The sequence below is a fragment of the Rhincodon typus genome, chromosome 12 (assembly GCF_021869965.1).
Source record: "Rhincodon typus isolate 14 chromosome 12, sRhiTyp1.1, whole genome shotgun sequence".
In the NCBI taxonomy this organism is placed as follows: domain Eukaryota; kingdom Metazoa; phylum Chordata; class Chondrichthyes; order Orectolobiformes; family Rhincodontidae; genus Rhincodon; species Rhincodon typus.
This window is the reverse complement of record NC_063343.1, coordinates 38,882,143-38,896,031: the sequence shown is the minus strand read 5'-3', so window position 1 is coordinate 38,896,031 and position 13,889 is coordinate 38,882,143. Positions and strand designations below refer to the sequence as shown.

The 13,889-nt window shown below is 41.1% G+C and overlaps 1 protein-coding gene across 4 annotated transcripts in view; it reads right to left on the bottom strand.

Annotated features, from left to right (window-relative positions):
- The window catches only part of LOC109929117 (protein FAM13B), a 107,528-nt gene extending 94,473 nt beyond the window's left edge, over positions 1-13,055 (bottom strand). Inside the window, exons 1-2 of one of the 4 annotated variants that reach the window (XM_048603865.1) lie at positions 12,797-13,055; positions 5,373-5,539 (exon numbers count right to left, since the gene is read on the bottom strand). The gene's annotated coding sequence lies outside the window, so the exon portion shown is untranslated. The remainder of the gene's footprint in view (positions 1-5,372; positions 5,540-12,796) is intronic. The other 3 variants (XM_048603866.1, XM_048603867.1, XM_048603868.1) reach the window with 3 other exon arrangements.
- Positions 13,056-13,889: the final 834 nt, after the last annotated feature.

The following is a 13,889-nucleotide window of genomic DNA, read 5'->3' as shown; positions in this document are numbered from 1 at the left end:
CACTGTCACAAATTGAAATAGTTTTTAAAAAGGAGACAGATTTAGAAAATCACCACCTGATCACAGGTTGAGCCAAGCTTCAGGAAACCCATCTATATATGTGCAATACAGCTGCTGATCCAAGACACTGCTCACGACCATTTTACCTCCAAGAACTGTTCACTTTCCCAAATTTAGAACTGCATTTTCTTTTTCTCTCATATTGGACACTATACTGCACCCTCACTTTGTACTTATGTTTCCATGAACGTGACGTTGCCTCATTCTTTTCTCTCTGGGTTACGTAGTAATAAAATTCCTTTTCCTTTACTCAGAAAAATCTTGAGGCTCACAAATGTGGGGCACACAAACACCAACATTACTCAAACAGATGCAACAATGCAATTCAAGCATTGTGCAGCTTAACAGTCAACAACACCCAAGCCACTTAGCCATCTTATCATTTGACAAAGACATGATGGAATTGCTGTTAGTCAATACCATTACAAAAGCACATTCTTTTTATTATAGAATGCATGTAAAGTTGTGAAGAAACTCATGTGGTCTGTAGCATCTGCATAGAAAGAAAGAAAGAGTTAACATCAAGTCCAATATGGCTCTTCTGGAGGTCATATTGGAATTGACAATTTCTGTTCAAAAGCTTGGTTCTTATTTCAGATCTCCAGCATCTGCAGTATTTTGCTCATTTGTAAGCATTCAACATTGGCTTTCTAGGACATGCATTCACCAGACTACCTAAGTATCTTCAAAAAGAAAGTCATTAGCGGATCAAATTTTGTCAACTATTTTTCCTTCAGATTCTTAAATACAGTGCTATGAAAGACTAGTTTCAGAGTAAAAGCACACAAAGGAAACAAAAAAAACACTAATACTGAATCTCCTCTGGCATTGCTTACTGTGCATCATGAGCAAATACTGGTTAAACTCTAGGAACCCTGCTTAGCTAGCTCCTTACAAACAGCAAAGTTAAATAGATAATGAATTGGCAGATATACTCTTCAAAAATTTGCAGATCAAAAATTTACAATCAAATGAATAGGAAAGAAGGGAGCCACTCCTTCCCTCCTGATCTCATCCTAAACACAACATTTTGGTACTTCATGTGTTTCAGGAATTGAATCCCCAACCTTTCAAATTCTATTAAAATTTTAAATTAGTAACTAGCACAAATTGCTTTACCCAAATTCTTGATGTTGTTATATCCAGGGTTGATATACAGATTGGAGGTATGTACCCAGTGTTAAACTATGTTAGAAAGTATCCCAACTTCCATAACCATTAGCAGTATTTTCTCAGATTGTCTCTCTTCCTTAAATCTGCAATTATCACTCCTCAAAAGTCAAACTCTCAAGAGGGCAACTCTCAACCCCGTACTTCTCAAATTACAACCCCCCCACCCAGATCGCCAACATCACAATGTTTTGCCTAGTTCCAATTTCATGGAACTCCATGTTGGAATCCTTCAAATAAAAAGTGTCCAACTTGCCACAGTACTAAAATAGGTCTCAGTCACATATTACATCCTACGCAGTTATGTCAAATAAAAAAACTATCCCTCCATCTCCTCCTGGAACTGTCTGAAGGTTAAGCATTGTAGCTATAACCATCCTCCTTTAAGCACCACTTCAGGCAAGTGCAAAGAATTCTATCACACTCCTAAATTATGCTTTACAGATAATGAACAGGCTTTGGGGAGTCCGAAGACAAGTTACTTGCCACAGAACTCCCAGCATCTGGCTGGCTTTTTTTTTTTTTTTTAAAATAGTTCATTCACAGGATGCGGGCACTACTGACTAGGCCAGCTTTCATGGGTAATTAGGGATGGACAGAGGGTTGTTGAAAAATCAACCACACTGCTGTTACCTACCTGGAGTTACCAGGTAGGAAAGCAGTTTCTTTATCTCAAGGACATTAGTAACCATTTTTCTGTGACAAATCGATAACAGTTTCATTGGACTTTTATTTCCAGATTTTTAATCAATTCAAATTCCACCATCTGCATGACAGGTAGCCACAGTATTTATAAAATTGGGCCAGTTCAGTTCCTGGTCAATGGTAACCGGGACGTTGATACAGAAGGATTCAATGATGGTAATATCACAAGGAGATGAGTGGATTATCAACTTGTAAATGATCATTGCCTGGTATTCATGGCATGAACGTTACTTACCACTCATCAACCCAAGCCTGATTACTCAAAGACTTGCTGCATTTGAAAATAAACTGCTTCAGTACGTGAGGAATCCCAAATATTAGTGAACATTGGTTAACCATCACCAAACCTTTCCAATTCTAATCATTTAATAAAGGGAAGGTTATCAATCAAGCTGAAGACGTTTGGAGTGAGGACACTATCCTGAGGAGCTCAGCAGCAACATCCTGAGACTGGGATGACTGACCTCCAAACAGACAGCCATCTTCTTTCAAGCTGGACTTGACTTGATCTATTCAAATTGTTTTTCTTCATTCATGGGACGTGGCCATAATTGACTAGCCAGCATATTTAGTTGCCCCTTAAGATGGTGATGGTTACCTGCTGCAGGCTACACACTGTAGGTAGACCCACAATGCTGTTAGGAAGGGAATTCAAGATGTTGACCGAATGACAGTGAAAGAACGATGATATATTTCCAATTCAGGACAGTGAATGGCTTGGAGGGGAACTTGCAGATAGTGGTGGTCCCATTTATCTGCTGCCCGTGTCTTTCTATATGGAAGTGGTCATGGGTTTGTTAGGTGCTATCTAATTTAGTGAAGCTCTGCAGTGTATCTTGTAAATAGTAGCAGTGTGGCCTAAGTTTTGGTGGAGGGAGTGTATGTGGTGCCAATCAAGCAGGCTGCTTTATCCTGGATGGTGTCAAGCTTGAGTGTTGTTGGAGCTGCACTCATCCAGGCAGGTGGGAGTGTTCCATTGCATTCTTGACTTGTGCCTTGTAGATAACAGACAGACTTTGAGAGTGTAATATTCCTAGCTTCTAACCTGCCCTTGTAGCCAGTGTTTATGTAGCTAATGGAGTTGAGTTTCTGGTCAATGGTAACCAAGGATATTGATAGTGAGGAATTCAGTGATGGTCACACTGAATGTCAAGAGCTGGTGGTTAGATTGTTCCTTCACAATGATCAGTGCCTGGCATTTGTGTGGCATGAATGTTACTTGCCACTTGTTAGCCCAAGTCTGGTTACTGTTTAGATGATGTTGCATTTGAACATGGACTGCTTCATATCCAAGGAGTCACAAATGGGGCTGAACAGTTATGCAATCACTGACAAACATCCCCACTTCTGTCCTTATAGAGGGAGGGGAGGTCTGGTGATGAAGCAGCTGAAATGATTGGGCCAAGGATACTACCCTGAGGAACTCTTGCAGAGATGGCTGACGAGCAACCACAACCAGTTTCCATGTATGACTCAAACCAGCAGAGAGTTTGCCTCCTGAAATCAGTTAATTCCAGTTTTTCTAAGGCTCCCTGACGTGATATTTGGTCAAATGTGCCCTTGATGTCAAGAAATGTCACTCTCACCTCACCTCCAGAATTCAGCTCTTTTGTCCATGTTTGAACCAAGGCAGTAATGAGATCAGGAGCCGAGTGGCCCTGGCACAACCCAAACTAGGTGTCACCGAGCAGGTTATTGCTGAGCAGGCACTGCTTGATAGCATTGTTGATGACACCGACCATCAGTCTACTGACAACTGAGAGTAGACCAATAGGGGGGGCGCAATCAGTCAAGTTGGATTTGTCCTGCTTTGTCTGTACAGCACATACCTGGAAAATGTTCCACACTGTCAAGTAGATGCCAGTGCTGTAACTGTACAGGAAGAGCTTGGCTAGGGGAGCACGAAGTTCTGAAGCACAAGTCCTCAGTACTATTGTTGGAATGTCATCAGGGCCTACAGCCTTTGCACCATCCAATGCCTCCAATAGTTTCTTGAGGTCATATGGAGTGAACTGAATTGGCTGAAGACTGGTATCTGTGATGGTGGTAGCCATTGGAGTAGGCAGAGATGGATCATTCACTCAGCACTTCTGGCTGAAGATTGCTGCAATTGCTTCAGCCTCATCTTTTGAGGCGATTGTTGGGCTCTTTCATCATTGAGGATGGGAATATTTGTGGAGGCTCCTCCTCCAGTAAGTTAATTGTGCACGTCCATTCATGACTAGATGTGGCTGGACTATGGACTTAGATTTGATTTATTGGTTGTAGGATCACTTAGCTCTATCACTTGCTGCTTATGCTGTTTGTCAGGTAAGTGGTCCTGTTTGATAGCTTCACAGTATGCCTGATGCTGATGCCGATGCTGCTCCTGGTATGCCCTCCTGAACTCCCCAGTGAACCAGGGTTGATTCCCTGGCTTAAAAGTAACAGTTGAGTGGGGGATATGCCAGGGCACAAGGCTGCAGATTGTGCTGGAGTACAATTTTGCATTCTTGACAGTTCAGTGCTTCGTGAATACCCAGTCGAGTTGCTAGATCTAATTCAAGTCTGTCACATTTCGTCACCACTGCTCCCCAACCAGTTTCCACTGACTTCAACTTTGCCAGGCCTCCTTGCCACAACACATAACCAAATGCTAATTTGATGCTAAAGGCAGTCACTTATCTCTAGAATTGAGCACTTTCATCCATGCGGGGACCAAGACTCTAAATAAATGGCCCTTTTTGCACAAGTAGTTATCGTTTCAAATGTAAGAATAGAGTTGGAAAAGGTCTGCAAAAATATGTTTTAATTAGTTTCCTGTGGGCTTGCATATGGTACATCAATGGTCTCATTAGTCTCAACTACTGCTGTTTATCTCCTCTCTTCCACTTATTGCTTTTGTTTTGTTCTTTTCCCATTAACTCTTCTTTCTTTTTGTTTTGGTTACAGATGGTGCATGGAATTGTATAGTGAGAAAATAAACAACAGTTGACTCAAACTACAATTAGAATGAAATCTAATGTAAAACAAGGTCCTGATAGCTAGCTAGCTTTGCTCCTCTTATTCTGTAAAATGAGAGATGAGAAAATACGATCAGATTATCTCAATACAAATACTATTATCACACTGATTTATTGCTGAAAAAGGCCTTGGATAACACCGACACAGGATTATAGGTGCATAAAACCCATGAAATTCACTATATAAAACATCCAATATATGATTGTATTGGTTTAGATTAAAACTAAATCTACTTGTAATTATTAGTTTATAAAATACATGTCTGATTAAAAAAAAGCACAAAAAAGATTGAAAAAACATGGAAAATCATTTCAATTAACAGGTAATTCAAGAATAAGAAAACTGGCATGGCTCCTCTTGCCAGATTATTGTGCAGGAAGAATCAACTGATTAAAAGAACATTAAATAATAATGTCCCAAATCCAGAAACCTACCTCTGAGCACAGACACCCACTTAAAAAATAACTTATACACCAATCACCCTTAGTGAATAAGCATTTTTTTTAGCCAGCTATGGTTGCTTGAGATTGTGGCAGAAGATCAACCTGTAGTTCCTCATTGAAGAAACACAGAATTCGTCCAATCTTTCTTGACAATTAACCTAGAAAAGAATAAATATTTACAATAAAATATCCAAAATAATAACTCAAATATTGTATGGCCAAAAAATGAAATTTCAACTTTATTTTGAGGCATTTCAATCACTTTTCTCTCATTTCCCCTCAACCTACAAAATTGAAAACAAATTCGAAATGGCATCTAAACTAATGATCAATTCAGAAATCTCAGTATGATTGCTTTAAACTTTCCTTCACACAGTCTTGTTCAAAGCATAGCTGTCAAGGCTAACAGTGGCGAATCAGTCTGTCTCAGCTCTAATCAAACCTAATGTAGCCTCATTAGCTGGTAGTCAGCATTAAACCAAGACCTAGTTTAAATTTTGTAGGTGCTAGCCTTAAGGAGGTTTGTTCCCATCCCCCAGAGGGTTGCAATCAAAGAGGAGACTAGTCAAGAACCCAGGTGAAACTGGATCCTCATTAAGTGACTGAACCAAGCCCTTTATTTTGGAGCATCTATTGCCAACTTAATGCAGCTAACAATAAATTGCAAGAGTTCAGCATCAAGGAACGAAGAGGAGGAAGGAGGGGTGATTGGTTGCTTTTGCCTAACAAAGCAATGTTGAGTATTTCTAGTCTTTAAAAGTAAAGATGAGGTCTTCAGTTTGTGTTTAGCTATCCAGTCTTTTCTTTCTTAAAAATAGCTTTAGGGTATACATGAGAATCAATAATTACAGTAAAAGGGCAAAGAACAGGGATAGAGTTATGAATTAAATTGAATACAATAGAAGTGGCAGGCCAGGTGATGTATTGCTGTCGCAGCATGTGGGAGCTGCAGGACAGCAAGATGATCCAGCATCTGTAGTAAGATTACACAGCTCCAGCTACTTAAGCTCTGAGCGACTGAGCTGGAGTCCAAGCTGCAGACGTTGCACCACACTGAGTAGAAGTTACCTGGCTATTTTGGTCCACGAGGCAGTCACACTCCTCAGACCAAACCTGATTTAACTGTGATCAGGAACACAACCACATGACTGCAGGTGCGGCAGGTATGGGAACTTAAGAGGTAGATTTTGAGGAGCCTCAGCCCTGAACTTGTCCAATAGTTGAGGTTCATACAAGAGTGAGGATTGTAGGGAGGATAAAATAAATATTTAGGCTATATGACTTTTCAAAATGCCATGCAGAAAGAAAGGGCGGGGGGGTGGAGAAGAGGGGTATCAGCTTTGTTATTAGGGCATGGAAAAAGTTTGATGGCAAGAAATGATCCTGGACTGGAAGATGAAGAATCCATATAGATGGAGGTAAGAACAATAAGGGAAAGAAGACACGGGTGGGAGTAGCTCAAGGGTCCGCTCACAATTGAGGCATTGAGTCATATGGCACTGAAACAGACCCTTTGGCTCAATTTGTCCATGCTGACCAGGTTTCCTAAACTGAACTAGTCCCATTTGCCTGCATTTGGCCCACATCCCTCCAAACCTTTCCTATGTATCTGTCCAAATGTTTCTTTTAAAAACTGTCCTAATTGCACTCCCCTTTACCACTTCCTCTGGCAAATTGTTTCATACACCCACCACCCTCTGCATGAACAAGTTGCCCATCAGGTCCCTTTTAACTTTTTCTCCTCTCACCTTAAACCTATGCCCTCTAATTTTGAACTCCCCTACCCTCAGAAAAGGGCCTTGGTTATTTACCACTTCCATGCCCCTTATGATTTTATTATCCTCTACACAGGTCACCCCTCAGCCTCTGACTTCTAGGGGAAAACACCGCAGCCTCAAACCCTCCAATCCCAGCAACATCCTCGGAAATCTTTTCTGAAGCCTTTCAAGTTTAACAACATCCTTCCAAGAGCAGGGAGACCAGAACTGAATGCAGTATTCAAAAAGAGGCCTCACCAATATCCTGTGCAACCACAACATGACGTGTCACCTCCTGTACACAATGTTCTGGTCAATAAAGACTAGCATATCAAACACCTGTCTACCTGTGACACCACTTTCAAGTAACTAGGCACCTGCACCCCTAGGTCTCAGAATTCACCAGGACCCTACCATTAAATGTGCAAGTCCTGCCTTGGTTTGTCTTGCCAAAATTCAAGGTGCGTTTATCAGAATTAAACTCCATCTGCCAATCCTTGGCCAACCAGCCCAGTTGGTCAGTGTCCTACTGTACTCAGAGATAACCTTCTTCACTGTCCACTATACTACCAATTTTGGTGTCATCTGCAACCATATTAACCATGCATCCTATATTCACATCCATATCATTTATGGAAATGACTAACATGTGGACCCAGGACCAATCATTTTGGCACACCGTTGGTCACAGGCCTCCAGTATAAACAACAATCATCTACTACCACTCTGTCTCCTACCATCCAGCCAATTTTGTATCCAAATAAAAACTGAAAGGACTGCAAATGCTGTAAATCAGAAACAAAAACAGATTACTGGAAAAGCTCAGCATATCTGACAGCATCTGTGGAGAGAAAAGAGTTAATGTTTCGGGTCCAGTGACCCTTCCTCAGAACTGGATCTCCCTGGATTTCGTGTGATCTAATCTTACTAACTGGTCGACTATGCAGAACCTTGAAGGCCATGCTAAAGCCCATGTAGACAACATGTACTGAAGTTCCCTCATCTATCTTCAGTCACCTCTTCAAAGCTCAAATTTAATTGTGTGAAGAATTGTCAAAGCCATGCTGACTATCCCTAATCAGTCCTTGCCTTTCCCAATACATTCCATCCTGTCGCTCAGAATCTTCTCAAAACAACTTACTGACTTCAGGCTCACCAATCTGTAATTACCCAGCTTTTCCTTGCAGCCTCAAATAATATCACAACATTAGCCACTCTCCAGACTTCTGGCACCTCACCCATGACTGTTGATGATACAAATATATCTGCTAGAGGCCCTGCAGTTTCTTCCCTAGGTTCCTACAACCTCCTGGGAAACACGATCAGCATCTGGGGATTTATCTACCTTTAGGGATTTTAGGACCTCCAGCACTGCCTCTTCTTTGTGGATTCTTTTCAAGACATCCCTACTTATTTCCAAGTTCCCAGCTTCCGTGTCAGTATATACCGTAGAGAAAGACATGAAATATTCATTTTGGATTTCACCCATCTCCTGATGGAGACAGCCTCATTGATCTTTATGGGGCCCTATTCTCTCCCTACTTACTCCTTTGCCCTTAATCGCTTGGATTCTCCTTAACCTTAAAATGCCAAAGCTATTTCATTTCTCCTTTTTACCCTCCTGATTTCCCTATTAAGTGTAGTCCCAACTCCCCCTACATTCAAGGGATTCACTTGATCATAGCAATCTATACCTGACATATGCCTCCCTTTTCTTGAGGACAGCCTCAAGAGATCTAGTCATCCAGTGTTCTCTTCTCTTGCTAGCCTTGCCCTTCACACCAATAGGAACGTGCTGGCCCTGAACTCATTATCTCACTTTTGAAAGTCTTCTACTTGCCAAATGTCCCTTTATATACAAACAGCCTTCCCCAATCAACTTTTGAAAGTTCCTGTCTAATACAAAGTCAGCCTTGTCACAATTTAGAACTTAATTTACATTTTAAAACAAAAATAAAAGATATGATTATTGCCTTTTATGAATACAATCATATGATGTTAATCTTCATGAACATTTGCAACATCATATTGGCCAAGGTAGCAACAAGGAAGAATTCATAAACTGTATTTGGAACAGCTTCATAGAACACAGAACAGTACAGAGGAACCGGCCCTTTGGCCCACGATGTTACGCAATACGTGACACCAAATTAAACTAATCCTTGATCTACATCACTCCTTTCCTTGCGTATTATCTAAAAGCCTCTTAAAAGCCCCTATCGTATCTGCATCTACCATCACTCCAGGCAGTGTGTTCCATGCACCTAGCACATTTAAAAAAACTTGCCCCTCATCTCCTTTCAAATTTTTCCCTCACCTTAAATGCACGCCCCCTCGTATTAGACATTTCAATTCCGAGAAAAAGATTCTGACTGTCAACCCTACCTATGCATTTCAATTTTATGGACTTCCAGCAAATCTCCCCTCAGTCTCCTCCACTTCAGAGAAAACAATCCTAGCATTTCTAACCTCTCCCTGTAGCTCATACCCTCTAATTCAGGCAGCATCCTGGCAAACCTTTTCTGCACCCTCTCCAAAGCCTTCACATCCTTCCTGTAATGTGGCGACCAGAATTGAACACAATACGATGTGGCCTAACCAAAGTTTTATAAAGCTGCAACATGACATCCTGATTTTTGTACTCAATGCTTTGACCAAAAGAGCATGCATGCCATATGCCTTCTTTACCACCATATCTACTTGTGTGGTCACTTTCAGGGAGCTATGGACTTGAATCCCAAGATCCCTCTGTCGATCAATGCTGTTCAGGGTCCTGCCACTGTCTGTATAGTTTTCCTTAACATTTGATCTCCCAAAGTGCAACACCACTAGTCACAGACTGCCAGCCGGAAAAGTAACACCTTTCTGCCACTATCCTGCACCTTCTATGGGCAAGCCAATTCTGAATCCAAGCAGCCAAGTTACTGTGGATCCCTTCCATCTTAACCTTCTGGATGAGTCTACCAAAAGGCAATTTGTCAAAAGCCTTACTAAAATCCATTAGGCAACGTCCAGTGCTCTACCCTCACTGAATATTTCAAGGAGGTGAAAGTGATCAAGTTAGTAAGACATGACCCGCCGCACACAAAGCCATGCTGACTGTCCTAATTAGGCCACACTTTTCCAAATGCACACAAAAAACTGAATTTGGGACAGTTTCATTGAATACATTGTGGATGCAAACAGGGATAAAGCTATTTTGGATCTGAATCAAATGATCTGTGTAAAAGACCCCCAAGGACACACAGTGGACACCACTCCAGTGAGTGAATTTTTCCCTTATTCCTTTGTAAAAGGCCCCTTATTTGTGCAAGTCTTTTCAGACCTACATTATTGCCTTCAAACCGAATTCTAAATTCTACCATGCATGAACAGTTTTCTAAAGAACTTTTTTTTAAATCAAAGGATTAGAGCAGAGTATTTAAAAATATATAATACTAAACCGAGATAGCAATGCTTCATGAAGGGAGAATCACACCTGGCAAGTGTACTAATATTATTTGATGGGGTAACAAGCAGGATAAAGCAGAGGGCTGTGGGTAAAGAGTATAGCTTGTACTCTGCATGAGGAACAGATTTTTCATATGCCAAGAGACCTTGGGGCAGTACTATGACTGACTGAATTTGAAGTGACAGGTCTGTCAGACTGGGTATGCAGCAGGTAGTTAGAAAACCAACGGGACAGAAAACCGAAAACAGCATGCTAATTGCAAGTCATGCACGAGGATATCCAGATCCCTCTGTAACACAGTATTTTGTCACCGTTCTCCATTTAAGTGGTCTGTTTTTTTGTCCTGTTCTGAAGGAGGGTCACTGGTCCTGAAACGCTAACTCTGCTTTCCCTCCACAGATATTGCTAAACCGGCTGAGTTCTTCCAGTAATTTATGGTTTTGTTTTCAATTTCTAGCACTCTCGATTTTTTTTTGTGTTTTATTGTTCTTCCTGCCAAGGTCAACAACCTCATTTTCCAACATTATACTATTCCCTTTAAACTTCATATATCCTTTTGCAGACTTGAGCATCCTCCAAACAAACTGGTTTCCTATTTATATTTTTACACAAGAAATTTGGCTCAATCCAATCCACCCCTTCAAATCATTAATAGATCACTAATTGTTAAGGTCCCGCTGATTTTCACTGGTTACAGTTTGCTGATCTGAAAATAACCCAACTTGCTTTCCTGTTGGTTAAGAGAAGTGTTGGGCATACTCGGGCATTTTAATGCGAAAACACTTTCATGAAAAAGCCGCTCTTGATGTAGTGTCGGTGTCAGAATGCCATTCACAGTTCCACCAGAAGCGGGGAGCAGCAGTCTAGAGTCATCCATGTCAATATTTAACTGCTGTTACCTTACATTGATGTTTTATTTGTTATAGCAACCAGTTTGCAAATTTTTGGAAAAAAAAGTTATTTAAACTGTTAAAAGTAACCTTCTTAGAAGTGACTGGGCGTATGTTGGGTGGAGGGGGGGGTGGAAGGAGGAGGAAAGAAGGGTAAAATTTGGATAACAGATTTAGATTAGATTAATGAAGGTAGCTGAGAAAGGCAGTTAGAAAGCTCGACTAGCGCATAAAACATCCGCACGGACCAGTTGGGCTGAATAACTGGTTTGCGTAACCTATCTCCGATGTAATCTTTTGGTCTATAAAAGGTTGATCTAAATCCGTACAAAACTAATACAACCTCAGCACAGCGGAATTGGAATCGGAAGTAATCGTTACTAAATGGCGTTTAAGTCAATATACAAGGGAGATAAATATTTCCAAAATCAGATTCAATCCGTTTGTGGAAAGGTATCTAATCAGTTATCGCGTTTTCCTCTGATTAACGATATATACAAAAAAGTAACGCATTCTCTTCAAATCAAACTAGGCAGAAGGCGATTTATTAGGTGCAGTGAAATACAATGTGTCTCTTTCAGCGCACTGAGAAACTTAACACGCCAAATTACGGGCTAAGAGCCTGTAGCAAATTAAAGTCGAAACTTCCCTTAAAAAATAACAATCAGAATTTCAACTTTCATCCTTGGCAAGCTTGGCGTTTAAGTAATTTCACTTTAACATCTTTGTGGCTTTCTAGAATGATCTACGAAATCCCGTTCCAAAAAAAAACATGCGTAAAGACGTTGACAAAAAGTGAAGCCCGGTTCTACAACAACAGCACAGGCTCTCCAGAGTATACCAGGGACGAACAAACGTGGTAAACAAAAAAAAAACAAATGTCTGTCTGTACATGCTGTGTCAGCGTTTGTCAAACGACTACATCGAGATCCCCTTTTTTTCGGTTAAAAAGTACTCTTAATTCGTTTCCTCCATGTACCAACCATTAGTAAATAGGGTACTTGCTCTTAGTATTAAAAAAGAGCTGCGTTTAAAACCACGTCGTATGTGAACGCGGCGGCACTTGTACAACATATTAATTATTAATGGGGGGATTAAGATTTTGTTTTAAATTGGAAATGATAGACTGGCGCCGAAATCTAACAGCAACAACTATATTCAACACTACCCTCCCCTCCCTCTGTAGCTGGCACTCGTTGTAGCGCATGCGCGGCTGTTGGCCCTACAAACGGGCGCATACTCAGTGCAGTCCGGTGGCTGGGACTCAATTTGGCGGCTGCTCGAACAAGTCCCGACACAGGCCGATCCCACACTTACCTGTCCGGGCCCAAACAACCGAGCTCGGCACAGACCAATCCGGAGTCGATTATTTTCTGCCGTCACGTCGGAAAACACCGCCGCAACCCGCTTCAAAACACCAGCTACAGTCTCCTGAATTCTCTTGCTCTCTTTTCTCTTCTTCTTTCGACTTTTTTTCCGCCCCCCCGATATATTTTCTTCGCTAATGCTCAGGCTTCTGCGTCACCAACCGAATCCGCTACCGGAAGGCGCGTCAGTAGACTGAAGTGACCAGCCATTGGCTGGTAGGCTGTGCGGTTACGTCATTGACAAACTAGCAGCTGCTGTCAGACAGGGCGTTGCCATGGAGCTTGGTTGGGAGTGGTAGTAAGTCAAATGATGTAGCAAGAAAAACATTTTTTTAAACAAATAAAACGCATATAAGTATTTAAAATTACTGCATTTTCCGTAAAATCTGGAGGGTTACGATGCAGCAAATTAGAAATGAACATGCCGTATGGACGTCTTCATTTTATACAAGGATATTAGTACTGTAGGTGATGCAATGATTTATTAATTAATATGATTGAGTGTAGTAATAAATGCTGCAAAGTAGATACTAATGCTGCATACAAAATTGGCCCAGTAATGCCAGTGGTGGAATCTCTGACATGGCAATACTGCAGTCAAAGCTCCCCCTGTAATAGTTATGCAATGGGCACACACAAAAATGCTCCAAAACACAGCAAGCCATTAAATGTTTTACCCAAGTGGCAACACTTTATTGTGAGCCTGTAAAAGCAATGGGCTATTTGACGGAAGTGACCTGTGTTCTTTTAGATTTGGAATGACGGTACAGTTCATGTGCAAGAGTGCAAGTACCCTGGTCGACATAAACTCGCCAACATCTCCCAAATATAAAACTGTTTGCACCAACATCACTACCTGGCTAAGTTCAGGAAGGACCAAAAATCTTGTAATATGTTCACATGTTTCAGTACTTAGCAACTTCATATACTCACTTCATTGTTTATCTGTGTTCATATTGAAGGTGGGTCCTTGATTAATTGTTGGATGGTGCGAGATCCTGAACCATTTTTACAGTAGTTTTTGGCAATTGCAGTTTTCCAAT